Source organism: Nipponia nippon, unplaced genomic scaffold, assembly GCF_047370975.1.
Source record: "Nipponia nippon isolate SJK-2023a ecotype South Korea unplaced genomic scaffold, ASM4737097v1 scaffold_26, whole genome shotgun sequence".
Classification (NCBI taxonomy): domain Eukaryota; kingdom Metazoa; phylum Chordata; class Aves; order Pelecaniformes; family Threskiornithidae; genus Nipponia; species Nipponia nippon.
In genome coordinates this window covers 6,029,002-6,041,039 of record NW_028262343.1, presented here as the reverse complement: position 1 = coordinate 6,041,039, position 12,038 = coordinate 6,029,002, and the positions used below count along the sequence as shown (strand labels likewise).

Sequence of the window (12,038 nt, the reverse complement as noted above, 5' to 3'; positions counted from 1 at the left end):
AAAGGGTGTTCATCAACCTTACAACACCACATTTCCTAAAAAATCATCAATGTACAATTTTAATGGGAAGCCCTACCTGTTCATTTCCCTTCTGTGATCAACATGTCTGCAAGTCCATTACTGATGTACTACTGCAGATAATTTTCAGTGATGACCAAGAGCAGTTCAAATCAATTAAGAGGCCTGGACTTAACTCATTCCTTTTCTTACAGAAGAGTACCTCTAAAAGAATAAAGATAACCAAGTACCTCTTAACTTGATATCTTTTTAGTTTTACTTTCTCAAACACAATAAAAACTAAATATTATATTGTCACTTCTTTGAAGAAATATGAAACTTTTCTCTCCACTCTTTTATAAATCAAATTACTCATTGAAAGTAACCTTTCCTCTAAATAAATTTTCCTTTTATAGGAATATGCTTTTTCAAATAACATAACCTTTGTCACGGTAGTTTTTTAGAAAGGTTAGATTTACACATTCTTCTTAAGAAGAGCTACACGGTCATGATTGTTACCCGCTATAAAATCAAATAAGTCTCAGTTGTGAAGTACAAAAGTTTAAATATGTTATGTCAGTTATGAGTTTTGGTCTCTAAATAGCTATAATTGGTTGGTCTAAAACTCACAGATTTTCAGTATTTAATTTTCTCTTATATCAATCAATGCTTCAAATGACCTCCTCTTGGCCAAAACTTATTTTCATTCTCCTTGAGCTCTGATAGATTTTGAAGCCAGAAATTACTCCCTGACTCTCAAATTCTTTCACATTCAGCATCCAGAGAGGTGATTGGTGACAGCCAACATAGCTTAACTAAGGGCAAATCATGCCTGACAAATTTGGTGGCCTTCTACAACGGGGTTACAGCATTGGTGGACAAGTGAAATGCGACTCATGTCATCTACCTGGACTTGTGCAAAGCATTTGACACTGTCCTGCACAACATCCTTGTCTCTAAAATGGAGACACATGGATTTGATGGGTGGACCACTCAGCGGATAAGAAATTGGCTGGATGGTCGCACTCAAAGAGTTGCTGTCAACGTCTCAATGTCCGGGTGGAGACCAGTGATGAGTGGTGTCCCCTGGAGGTCCATATTGACACCAGTATTATTTAACATCTTTGTCGGGGACATGGACAGTGGGATTGATCCCTGGAGGTATTTAAAAGAAGGGTAGACGTGGTGCTCGAGGACATGGTTTTGTGGTGGACTTGGCAGTGATAGGTTAACAGTTGGACTCGATGATCTTAGAGGTCTTTTCCAACCTTAATGATTCTGTGATTCTATGATTGAGTGCACCCTCAGCAAGTTTACAGATGACACCAAGCTGAGTGGTGTGGTTGATATTCTAGAGGGAAGGGATGCCATCCAGAGGGACATTGACAGGCTAGAGAGGTGGCCCTGTGAGAACCTCATGAAGTTCAATAAAGCCAAGTGCAAGGCCCTGCACCTGGGTCGGGGCAGTCCCAAACACGGTTACAAGTTGGGCGATGAGTGGATTGAGAGCAGCCCTGCGGACAAGGACTTGGGGGTACTGGTGGATGAAAAGCTGGACATGAGCAGGCAACGTGCTCTCGCAGCCCAGAAGGCTAACCGTATCCTGGGCTGCATCAAAAGAAGTGTGGCCAGCAGGTCGAGGGAGGTGATTCTGCCCCTCTAATCTGCTCTGGTGAGACCCCACCTGGAGTACTGTGTCCAGCTCTGGAGTCCTCAGTAGAGGAAGGACATGGACCTGTTGGAGCGGGTCCAGAGGAGGGCCACAAAAATGATCAGAGGGATGGAACACCTCTGCTATGAGGAAAGGCTGAGAGAGCTGGGGTTGTTCAGCCTAGAGAAGAGAAGGCTGCGGGGACACCTTATTGCAGCCTTCCAGTACTTAAAGGGGGCTTACAGGAAAGATGGAGAGGGAATCTTTATCAGGGAGTGCAGTGATAGGACAAGGGGTAATGGTTTTAAACTGAAAGAGGAGTCCAGGAAGGCTGGACATTCTTCAAGAAGGAAATCTTACAGGTGCAGGAGGAGCAGGCCATCCCCATGTGCCAAAGGACAAGCTAGAGGGGGAAAAGACCAGCCTGGCTGAACAGAGAGCTTTGGCTGGAACTCAGGAATAAAAGAAGAGTTTATGACCTTTGGAAGAAGGGGCAGGCAACTCAGGAGGAATACAAGGATGTCTTGAGGTTATGCAGGGAGAAAATTAGAAGGGCCAAAGCCCAGCTGGAACTTAATCTGCCTACTGCTGTAAAAGACAACAAGACGGGGACGGGGAGCAGAAAGAAGCCCCCATAATCCAAGGGGAAAAGGTTAGCAACCTGCTACACCACACAGACACACACAGGTCTATGGGGCCAGATGGGATCCACCCAAGGGTACTGAGGGAGCTGGCAGAAGTGCTCACCAAGCCACTTTCAATCCTTTATCAGCAGTCCTGGCTAACCGGGGAGGTCCCAGAGGACTGGAGGGTAGCAAATGTGACGCCCATCTACAAGAAGGGCCGGAAGGAGGATCCAGGGAATTACAGGCCTGTCAGCCTGACCTCGATGCGGGAGAAGGTTATGGAGCAGATCATCCTGAGTGCCATCATGCGGCACGTACGGGACAACCAGGGGATCAGGCCCAGTCAGCATGGGTTTATGAAAGGAAGGTCCTGCTTGACCAACCTGATCTCCTTCTATGACAAGGTGACCTGCTTAACGGATGAGGGAAAGGCTGTGGATGTTGTCTACCTGGACTTTAGTAAGGCCTTTGATGCTGTTTCCCACAGCATTCTCCTGGAGAAACTGACTGCTCATGGCTTGGACGGGTGTACTCTGCGCTGGGTTAAAAACTGGCTGGATGGCCGGGCCCAAAGAGTGGTGGTGAATGGAGTTAAATCCAGTTGGCAGCCGGTCATGAGTGGTGTTCCCCAGGGCTCAGTACTGGGGCCAGTTCTGTTTAATATCTTTATCAGTGATCTGAATGAGGGGATCAATTGCACCTTCAGTAAGTTGGCAGATGATACCATGTTGGGCGGGAGTGTTCATCTGCTGGAGGGTAGGAAGGCCCTACAGAGGGATCTGGACAGGCTGGATTGTTGGGCCGGGGCCAACTGTATGAGGTTCATCAAGGCTAAGTGCCGGGTCCTGCACTTGCGTCACAACAACCCCATGCAACGCTACAGGCTTGGGGAGGAGTGGCTGGAGAGCTGCCTGGCGGAAAAGGACCTGGTGGTGTTAGTCAATAGCTGGCTGAATATGAGCCGGCAGTGTGCCCAGGTGGCCAAGGCAGCCAATAGCATCCTGGCTTGTATCAGAAACAGTGTGGCCAGCAGGACCAGGGAGGTGATCGTGCCCCTGTACTCGGCACTGGTGAGGCCACGCCTTGAATACTGTGTTCAGTTTTGGGCCCCTCACTACAGGAAAGACATTGAGGTGCTGGAGTGTGTCCAGAGAAGGGCAACGAAGTTGGTGAAGGGTCTAGAGCACAAGTCTTATGAGGAGAGGCTGAGGGAGCTGGGGTTGCTTAGTCTGGAGAAGAGGAGGCTGAGGGGAGACCTTATTGCTCTCTACAGCTACCTGAAAGGAGGTTGTAGCGAGGTGGGGGTTGGTCTCTTCTCCCAAGTAACAAGTGATAGGATGAGAGGAAACGGCCTCAAGTTACACCAGGGCAGGTTTAGGTTGGATATTAGGAAAAACTTCTTCACCGAATGGATAGTCAGGCACTGGAACAGGCTGCCCAGGGAAGTGGTTGAGTCCCCATCCCTGGAGGTATTTAAAAGATGTATAGATGTGGCACTTAGGGACATGGTTTAGTGGTGGACTTGGCAGTGATAGGTTAACGGTTGGACTTGATGATCTTAAAGGTCTTTTCCAGCCTAAACTATTCTGTGATTCTATGATTCTATTTAGATTAGATATTAGGAAGAAATTAGTGATGCACTGGAACAGGTTGCCCGGAGAAGTTGTGGATGCTCCCTCCCTGGAAGTGTTCAAGGCCAGGTTGGATGGATGTTTGAGCAACCTGGTCTAGTGGAAAGTGTCCCTGCCCATGGCAGGGGGGTTGGAACTAGATGATCTTTAAAGGTCCCTTCCAACCCAAACCATTCTATGATTGTATGATCATCTCCTCTCATATTTCAGCTCTGCTGTCCAACTGAAATCTTGTTTTCTTCTTTTCTTCTCTCAGTTTTACCCTGCATCTTCTCTGAAGCTAATTCCATAGCCCTCTGTTTTTGAGTCTTTCTTATCCACTATCTTAAAACTATTCTTAAATCGTTTTAAACACAAGGCTTATGTTGAGGAGTCATTATGTAGCCTTTTGTATTAAATTCTTACCTCATACCAATTCTTCTCATACCATTTTCTGATATTCTCGTACAAGCAAAATGTTAAAACTGAGCTTTATCTCATCAGATTTTTTCTGTCATATGGATAGCACTCTCACTTATTTGTCCTATCCTAAAATTGTTTTAGCCTTGATCCTTCATTTTGGCCAAAACGACCTTGCTATAGCCAAGTATTATTGCTTCCACTTGCATAATATTTCTAAGAATTATTCTGTCCAGAGTCCCAAAACATGATCAAACCATCACTACCTGTTCCCCACTGGACTTGGCTGGTATCACCACTTCCTAGGCAAAAACACTGCCACATCTTTCTGGCTTACTACTTCAACAGTATAATTCCGTTTGTATGTCCCTATGTATGACTGTGTCCCTCCCCTTCTTGTATGAAATTTATATTTTCTGCATAAATTTCATTCTCTTTCCTCTAAGACATTTTCATCTCCACTGTGTCTATTAGTTTGTCAAACAGTTGACTTTAGTCTGATAAGAAAGACTACTTCAGTCACCAATTTTTTGCTTTTTTCTCAAGTGTTTTATGTTTGTCATGCAGATCCTGTGTGCAGGGAAAAAGACCCCATCAAATTTCATATCCCCTCAACCTTCTCTTTTAAATTATTCCTCAAAACATGCTCTTCCTAGAATGGCCAAAGAATGGCCATGTCTGACAACGGCTAGAGAATGACAACTTGAGCTTCTATTTTGTATAAGCTTGAGTAAAATCCTAGACCTGCTCAGGTCACGGAAATTTTGCTACTTCAGTAGATCCAGAGGTACACTGTCTACATTTTATAGCTACTACTTCTTCTCCAAGCACAGTTGTTCAAGTTTTCTATTTACTGTTGCATCATATTTCTCACAAAAATCATAAGCTCCTTGGGAGAGTACATCTATGCCACACCTTCAATCTATTCCACACATGACTGAAACCTGAGAATATTCAAGCAATTAAGAAACAGTTATGCAAAGACTGAATTAATTTTAAATTATTTTAAGTCAGTGTTGAATCTGGTCACAGATAGGTAAACCAGTGTAAAATTAGAGTACACGTATTAAATTGTGTTTGGTAGTTTGCTTTGCATAAATAATGTCCTTGTGCCAATGGAGATTTATTGTATGCTGTTGTGGAAAAGTATATTCAATGATTTTTGTATTGGGTTTGCATGGCAAGGTTTTGGTAGCAGGGGGGTTACAGGGGTGGCTTCTGTGAAAAGCTGCTAGAAGCTTCCCCTATGTCCCATAGGGCCAGTGCCAGCCAGCTCCGCCACTGGCCAAAACTTATCCAATCAGCAACAGCGGTAGCGCCTCTGTGATATATTTGAGAAGAGGAAAAAAACTGCTGAGCAAAAGCAGCCAGAAGAGAGGAGTGAGAATATGTGAGAGAAACAACTCTGCAGACACCAAGGTCAGTGAAGAAGGAGGGGGAGGAGATGCTCCAGGCACCAGAGCAGAGATTCCCCTGCAGCCCCTGGTGAAGACCATGATGAGGCAGGCTGTCCCCCTGCAGCCCGTGGACGCTAACAGTGGAACAGATATCCACCTGCAGCCAGTGGAGGACCCCACGCCAGAGCAGGTGGATGCACCCAGAGGCGGCTGTGACCCTGTGGGAATCCTGCACTGGAGCAGGCTCCTGGCAGGACCTGTGGACCCATGGAGAGAGGAGCCCATGCTGGAGCAAGTCTTCTGACAGGACTTGTGACCCTGTGGGGGACACACGCTGGAGCAGTCTGTTCCTGAAGGTCTGCACCCCATGGAAAGGACCCACACTGGAGCAGTTCATGAAGAACTATAGCCCGTGGGAAGGAGTCACGTTGGAGAAGTTCATGGACGACTGTCTGCCGTGGGAGGGACCCCACGCTGGAGCAGGGGAAGAGTGTGAGGAGTCCTCCCCCTGAGGAGGAAAGAGCGGCAGAGACAATCTGTGATGAACTGACCGCAACCCCCATTCCCCATCCCCCTGTGCCGCTCAGGGGGAGGAGGCAGAGAAATCGGGAGTGAAGTTGAGCCCAGGAAGAAGGGAGTGGTGGGGGGAAGGTGTTTTAAGATTTGGTTTTATTTTCTCATTCCCCTACTCTGATTTGATTGGTAATAAATTAAATTAATTTTCCCCAAGTCGAGCCTGTTTTGCCTGTGATGGTAATTGGTGAGTGATCTCCCTGTCCTTATCTCGACCCACGAGTCTTTCGTTATATTTTCTCTCCCCTGTCCAGCTGAGGAGGGGGAGTGATATAGAGGCTTTGGTGGGCACCTGGTGTCCAGGCAGGGTCAACCCACAATAATTTTATAGACATTTACACTACAAATAAATCTAAACTGCAGCAGTTGTGATTATTTGAAACTACTTAATTTAAGCACCATGTATAACAGAATGTGCTCACTATTGGCTGCTATAGAGAGTATCTGGGATGTATTTCAATGTGTCAGCATGAAGCCTAGAAAAAAATAGTGTCAGCCTTTTCATTCTACTGTCAGCATTTTACATGTAAGTTTGAAAGGTGCTTTGTTTGGTTTCTGTTTCATGTCCAAGGGAAGGTTAAAAAATAAAAAATACTGGGCTGAAAAGACCATCTGCAATTTTTATTTTCTTTTAATTCCCCCTTCAAGTTACCTCCGAACATACTATAAAAAAGAAACTCCTCTAAGAATCTGTGAAAGTTTACATGAAAATAATTGATTCATTTATAGAAAATTTCAGAAAGATTCAGATCTACAAATATTTCAATAGTAAATAGGTTTTTCTTTAGAATTAATACACAATTTTAACAATGCAGAAAACTAGGGTATATTTGATATTGCAAACATTGTTAAAAACTGCTACTGGCATAAAATGTTGGCTGTAATAATCTCTTTTAAAATGTTTGTCCTGGTTTCAGCTGGGATAGAGTTAGTTTTCTTCCTAGTAGCTGGCATAGTGCTGTGTTTTGGATTTAGGATGAGAATAATGTTGATAACACATTGATGTTTTGGTTGTTGCTAAGTAGAGTTTACACTAGTCAAGGACTTTTCAGCTTCCCATGCTCTGCCAGGTGCATAAGAAACTGAGAGGGGGCACAGCCAGGACAGCTGACCCAAACTGTCCAAAGGGCTATTCCATACCATGTGACATCATGCTCAGTATATAAACTGGGGGGAGTTGGCCGGGGGGCAGCGATCGCTGCTTGGGGACGTGCTGGGCATCGGTCAGTGGGTGGTGAGCAATTGCATTGTGCATCACTTTTTTTGTATATTCTTTTATCATCATCATCATCATCATTATTATTATCATCATCATTATTTCCTCTTCCTCTGCTGTCCTATTAAACTGTCTTTATCTCAATCCATGGGTTTTACTTTTTTTTCCAATTCTCTCCCCCATCCCACTGTGGGTGAGGGAGGGCGAGCGAGCGGCTGTGTGGTGCATAGTTGCCAACTGGGGTTAAACCACAACAGCTACTAGGACATTTTACCTAAAAAGTTCTCAATGTAATACATATTGTTCTAATTGCATTTGAAAAAGTATGAGTTTTTTCAATGTTTATTTTAAATTGTATTTATCAGTGTTAATGAATTTAATAATTTTATGAACATTTGAAGCTTAGTTATCCCAATCTTTCTTGTCCAAAGAAAGTCCTCCAAACGGTGCATTGTAAGATCTAACACATGGTTTGGATCTGCACTCTTTTTCCTTCTATCATAATAGCTTCCCTGCTCAAGCCCTCTACTGATTACTTGCTTTACGACCCTTGGCCAGATGGTTCAAAAAGTCATCATTTTAGAGAAAGCTCTGGGCAGAAATCTTTCTTCTGAAAGGGCTTACACAGGAGATTATAACAACCACTAATTCTGCCAATATTCTTTCTCAGAAATGCACCTAAGGAAAATAAAGCTCAAGAATATTTCTAATCTTTAATAAATTTTCAACTATCTAGAGAAAAAGAATAACCTAAAACCAGAAAAACATTATTTTACTCAAGCAAAGTAGATACGCATTTAAAAGCCACAGCTAGTAAAATTATGATTGCAGTCCTCAGCTTTGCAGTTCAAAAAGGATTCATGTCCTCTTGTCTGAGGATATGCATATTTTTTAATACAGAACCCCTTGCACGCACAGTCCCAGCAAATGAAGCAGTAAGATCTGTGGCTGCCTTGCCTGACGCAGATGCATGCCAGGCTGCACACCACTGGAGGCTCAGAGGGCTCAGAGAGGAGGCTGTGCTTTCAGGAATGTGCAGAGTACCTTCCGGTCTACTCGTTCACAACCTTGTTAGGGATGACCATGTATTTCTGAAATGTGGGCCAGCAGCTATTTTTATCAAAGCAATGTCTGCTTTTAACTTATAAAAGAACAAGGATGTCAGAGAAGGATTGTTTTGTGAAATAAAACAAGGCAAGATCTGAGACTCTTCTTCTAGGATCTGAATCCAAATTTTCAAAAATGTAGATAATGACAATGAAATCTGTAGTACCAAAAAGCCAGAGTTTAAATTTGGTATTTTTGTAAGTTCACAATCAATGCAAGACATTTCTAGAGCAGTCAGATTTGCAGAAGATAATGTCTTTCAAAAGGTGAGTTGACAGTAGTAGAAAAAGGGAACAAAGTTTGCATACACAATCTTTTCATCTAGATCTAAGAAGCAATAAACAAAAGACTACATATAAATTCGAACCAAATGTTCTTAGTTTAATCTAATTCTGTTCATTAATTAGACCTAGAAAAAAACCCAAACAGTACCTGTGAAGAAAGTGATGCTGGAAAGGGAACAAATAGCAGATCCATAGAGAGCAAAAAGAATCAGCATCTATAGAACAGAAGGTGGCCAGTGGGAGGATGGGGAAAAGAAAGATAACATTGCAAAAACCAATGTGTCTGTGGATTCTATTAATTTTAGTGTGCAGTAAAATGACAACTTTTAATTCCCAGGCTTGCCTTTTGAAGATATTGCTAGGTGTCCTTTGTGTGTCAGACTGAGGGATGAAGTGTGACATGACTGCTGTTATTTCCGACCTTCCTCTGTTGCTTCAGAAAGATGATTCTAGATTGCAGAAATTGTGTAGTTTGACTCACGACAACATCCAGTACATGGGATGAAGTATATTACACTGATGAGGAGCAGATGTAGGATCTATGGATTTTGATATTTCTGTTGTGAAAGATACTGATTGTGGTGGCTTTGGATATGCATTGGCCTTCTTAATATATGAAAACATTAAAACTCTGCTTATGGGCCTAAGAATTTTGCCTTTATAGCTCAGTCAAATCCTTCTGGTTTGGATGTGGGTTTTTTCCCGAGAATGCCATTTAAAATAGTCCTCCTTCAGCTCAGTATACTAAGATGGAGAAGGGGTTAATGGAGCATTAGAGAAAAGAATAAGAAAAAATGCATTGGAGCATTAGAAAAACATGAGTTATTTCCCTGACACAAAATTCTCTTCAACTCATATCAGCAACTGAAATCTTAATGAAAAAAAGAAGCCATTGAACATCAGAATAGTTAAATCACTTTGTTAAACAACCTTAAAGCCCCTCCTACAATACAGTTATCCTTTACATATCATGGTTTTGTTTTAGTTTTAGTTTGAATATAAAAAATCAAATAAGTTTCATCTCTTGCAATACATAGTATTTAAAACAAAATTAATAACTTGAGTCTTTCTCTCCTCAAGGGATTTATCCACAGATATATGGAACTGACAGAGCTTTAGTAATTCTAATCTGTGGTGTAGAACATGAATCTGTGGTTTAAATCTGAATATGCATGAGAGCAGCACATTCAAAGTTATCCCATTTCAGCTTTTTTAACAAATAAGCTGAAGCTTATCCTTTTGATAAGCTGGAGCTTCACTGGAGCAACAGAATATCTTGCTCTTCCCTTGGTAGATATAACACTTAAAAAAGTAACCTGTTTTCCCTGAAGTGGAAAACATGACACACATTATAAACAAATACTACTACTACAACAACAGAAAAAAAGGCATTATAAAATAAGACCTTACAGAACATGCTCTTACAATACTTTACTTGCTTTTCTTCAATTTAGACTTCAGATCTCGTTTTTGCCCCTATTGTTTATTTTCTTATCCATATCTGAAATCAGTCTGGGATCTTTCAGGCTCAGCTGATGGACTAAGCCCCACTACAGCAGGCATGCCTATTAAGTACACAAAGTGATATTTAACTACTCATTGTATTTAGTTTACATGACAGATTTTAGATATATACACTGATTTTTACACTGTTGCAATTGATTTATAAATTGAAGTTGATGATTGCTAATAACACTTTCCTGCCTCATTTTGCATTATAACTTCAGCAAACACCATCTTTATGTTATAGGAAAAAATAAAGCACAGAAAAAAAAAAAACAGTGGAGTGAGTGGTTATTTACATTGGTAGAGAAAAGAGCACCACCAATAATAGATTATGATGCTTTTTTAAAAGTCAGTTTGCAGGAAGAGTAAGAAACTTCACCTAATTAAAATGGCCCTATGTTTTTATTTAAAAATATGACAACTACCACCAAAAAAAAAAAAAGAGGAATGAGCCAAAGCATTTGAAGCTTAATTAACCAGGATGCATTTGGCTGAACAGCTGGAGAGCCTCTTCACATCTCAGGGGCATATCTTTGTTCATGTGTGCTCTGCTGTCACTTTTCTCTCCCAACACATAAAAGTTAGAAATATGAAGATATCCATACTCCTATGTTATCCATTTGAATTTCATGCTAAATGATACTCAAAACCTCTTGTGGTCCAGTTATTTTCCTTGGTTTTAATCAATATGAATTATTTTTTATAATATGTCAGTTTCCTGACAGTCATCTTCGCAAGATAGATTCAGTTCAGTTAATATTGTTTCACATGCATCTTGGAAAGCATTTTTCCCTGTAAATTTGCTGGTATAATTAGCAAGAAGCTGAACTATCTCAGCATTTTTTTTCCTGAGCACTATTTCATAATTTTTTACTACTTTATATATCAAAAATCCTACTAAGCATGCAAGTGGAGCAGACTGTCAGCTCCAGGAACACCTGTTCCTAAGGAGCTGCAAATCTTGTTTTGCCAAAGACAGGTATTATGGATCAAAGGGCTCTAGGCAGCTGGGAAACAATTTCAGCCCTGCAAAAGGGAGAAATAAAAGAATTGAGCCGTAGCAGTAAGACACAGCTTTTCCTTAGTGGTTGTACGTCACTGTAGTACACCTCTTTCATCTGCATAATTTTCTCCCCCTAACAGTTCTTTCTTCTCTCCTTTCCATTCTTTGCCCCATATTTTTCTGCCATGTAGCCAAAGTAAAGATGGATATGAGTTGCAAAAGTTAATTCTGTGACTCCTCTGAATTTTCTGCAGTCACCCATTTCTTAATTTGCAGCTCTCAGTCCACAGGTAGCAAGATGTTACTGTGTAACCCAACATTTGTAGATTAAAAATAGTATCAGACTATTTTGAATTTTAACTTAAAGAGATATTGACAAACCCTAAGCAAATCACTAGATTATTAGAAATACACAAAATAAAGACATTTTCTTTATCTTCCTGCCAAGTATGAAAATAAAAGATTTTTCCATAAATGTGCTATGAACAAGGTGTTACTCTACTAACTGTAAATCAAATTGCAGTGCTATTATGTATACTTAGAGACACAACAAACAGATAGAAGGTAACTAAAGCAGACCATTTTTTAGCCAGAAATAAATTCTAAAAACATGGCAGAAATTCTGCAATGACTTCAATTAAAGAATAA

At 41.5% G+C, this 12,038-nt stretch overlaps 1 protein-coding gene across 1 annotated transcript in view; it reads right to left on the bottom strand.

Annotated features, from left to right (window-relative positions):
- The window catches only part of LOC104011386 (3',5'-cyclic-AMP phosphodiesterase 4D), a 407,679-nt gene that overhangs the window by 219,040 nt on the left and 176,601 nt on the right, over window positions 1-12,038 (bottom strand). The gene's annotated exons all lie outside the window — the stretch shown is intronic.